This window comes from Lutra lutra, chromosome 1 (assembly GCF_902655055.1).
Source record: "Lutra lutra chromosome 1, mLutLut1.2, whole genome shotgun sequence".
Classification (NCBI taxonomy): Eukaryota; Metazoa; Chordata; class Mammalia; order Carnivora; family Mustelidae; genus Lutra; species Lutra lutra.
Genome location: NC_062278.1, coordinates 129,643,343 through 129,646,338, shown reverse-complemented (window position 1 = coordinate 129,646,338; position 2,996 = coordinate 129,643,343).

Below are 2,996 nucleotides of genomic sequence, written 5' to 3'. Positions count from 1 at the left end.
AGAGAAATTTACCCATGTGCTCACCTCAACCCCTGAAAAAATTATTCCCTCTGAAATCTAGCCATTCATGGCATTTAGGGTACACATCTGTGATTCTCAGATTTTTTTTCTTTAAGAGTTGAGACTGATAACCTGTCATAGCTTGTCTGATTGCAGCTGTAACAATGTTGAAATCCTCAAAGGCATAAATGGTAAATATTTGTCACTTAATTAATGTTAATATTTTAGGGTATTTATGACAACTCTCGGGATGATTGACAACATGCTGGAGGTACAGCAAAACCAGGATTTGGATTTCATGATGCAGAGTACTGGTGAGGATGAAGATCAGGTTGAAATTAAGCCAGACCCAGAACAAAGCTCACTATCATTTAATTAATTCAACAGAAAGTGCTGTCAGTCAAGACTCTTGGCTACTGTGTGGTGTAACATGGCAGCCAACAGGCAAAGACGCCCAGTTTTAGGATCTGCGGGGTAGCAGTTTGTTTTCCTGAGGCCACAACTGTGTCTCCTGGGCCACATGCTCTTCCCATGTATGGGAAGGGGCGGAAGCTCTTCCATTGAGAGGTGGAGGCTTACCGTCCTGCCCTGAATCCATCCTGTCCTGATGACCCACTTGTTACCAATTGAATGAACTGAACGATACTGCTGAGTTCTGTGGCCAAGCCAGAAAGGCCCTGAAGCTTCTGCCTGGTTCTCACGTGGCATTCACTCTGGGAGAAGCCATCTGCCCATCTGCCATAGAAGTCCAATTATTCTGAGACCACTGTATGGAAACGGCCACAGAGCCATAGGCGCTCCCTTAGATAGTCCCACCTGACCTCAGCTCTCATTCATTCTGATACTGTACCCAATTCCAACAGATGGCATTTTTTCCACACTACTAAGTAATTCTCCAACACCAGAGGGACGTCCTGCAACTCAACTCAATAGACACTGTTTACCTGGAGACAGCATCAGACTTCATAGGTTAAGGCTGGGTCTTATAAGATGGCACCCACCCTTCAGATGCCAATCACAAATCCAGGTTGTCACGTGGGTTTCTGACTGACAGGCTTTAGATGAGAAAGTCCAGTGATCTCCACCATGGGGTCAACTAATTTGCGAGAGTGGCTCACAAAACTTAGAGAAACATTTTACTTACCAGATTACTGGTTTATTATTAAATGGTTGCAACTCCGGAATAGCCCGATGGAAGCGTTGCACAGGGTGTGGACCTCCTGTGCTCTTTAAGTTTGCCAGTCTCTATGTGCTCACCAACCTAGAAGCTCTCTGAACCCCATCCTTTTGGGTTTTTAATGGAGGTTTTATTACCGCTGCATGACTGATTACATCATTGGTCATTGGTGACTGATTTAACCTCTAGCCCCTCTCTCTTCTCCAGGATTGGGGAAGGGATGGGACTGAGAGTTCCAACCCTCTCAAGACTGTGTTGGTTCCCCTGGCAACCAGACCCTAGCCTTAGGTTACCTCTAAGTTTTCTAAAAGTCACCTTATTAACATTAAAAAGACACCTTCATTGGTCTCATCACTTAGGAAATTCCAATGGCTTTAGTAGCTTTCTCCAAGCAGCAGGGGCAGAGACCAAATGTGTTTCTTGTAATTCCAGTATCATATCCATCCCCCCAAAATATCAGATGTATATGACGTCTTTCACTTTCCAGAATAACAGTCCACAAGCTGAGAAGCACCAAGTGACCTGAGTCCATGCCACAGGGAGCGAAAAAAATAACCCAGTCAAACCCTGCCTCAATGTCAAACCCACCAAATGGAATATAACAAAAAATGGTCATTGTTTTAAGCCACCAACTTTACAGTAGTTTTGTGTGTGTGTGTGTGCAGAGTAGATAACCGTAACATGCGGGCAAATGTTACACATACAGCATCGGGAAAACCTCAGCGGACCCACCTACAAGCCATGACCATGTTCTTTTCCACAGAATCTCTGCAGGACACCACAGGGTCCGGGCCCTAGCCATGTGGGAGTGATCTGCTCTCTCTGAAAGTGTTTATTGAAATGCCAAGTGACCCTTGCACCTTAAGGCCCTTGCTTTTGCACATCATTAACCATTTGACAGGGACACTTGGAGTACAGAGGATACTAACAGGTTAAAAGCTTCTACCCACCGAGTGTTAGAGTAGGCTGTGAGTTAGATTCTTACAGGATACCTGGAGGTCAGCAATGAGGAAGTCATGGCCAGTTATTGGGAAGATCAGAGGCCTCTCCTAGTATCACTCCACAAGAAGCCAGATTGAACCAGACAGGCCCAACATGACAGATGTCATGACAGGAAACCCGACCAAATCAGGAAAAAAAGCGTGAAACCCTGCTTCCCACCCCAAGGAAAAAATATTCCACCCCCTAGTTAACAACTGTTGAAAAAAGATAGAAACCCAACCCACAGGACTTGCAGCTCTCTCTCTGTCTCTCTTGCTCTCTCTCTCCCGCCTGGTTTCATATTTCAAGAGCATACTGCTCCCTTTAAGAAACTTTCCCACTTGGGTTACTCACTCACTGTGCTGCATATCTACCCTTGAATTCATTCTAGTAACAAGACCAAGGACCTTCACAACTCCTTGGAGTCTGGTTGGGCCATGGCCCCAGGGCCCTGGGGACTCCCCAGTTCATTTGGCAACAAGAGGAGGAAGCAGGAAATAAAGTAAGACATTTCTGAAATTGTCATGTGAGTTGGTGCATAAACCTATCTTGTTCTACACGAAAGTTCAAAAATATCTTCACTGATTAAATAAAGAAAGCTGAAGATAGTTGTCAACTCTGTTCTCTGAACACTGATTTGTAACTTAGCATATACTTCTGCAAAAATTTCTAGGCATGAGTCCTAATAACACTACTCTAAACCATGGCCAGAGTCAGAAGCTAAAAAAGAGAAAAAATAATGAATATTGCATTCTGTCTCTTCTCTAAGAGCAGGGCCAGCCCTAGAAGAAATTTAAGAAGGTGTAGCTTTGTCTTCAGCCCTCTGACACCTTAGAAT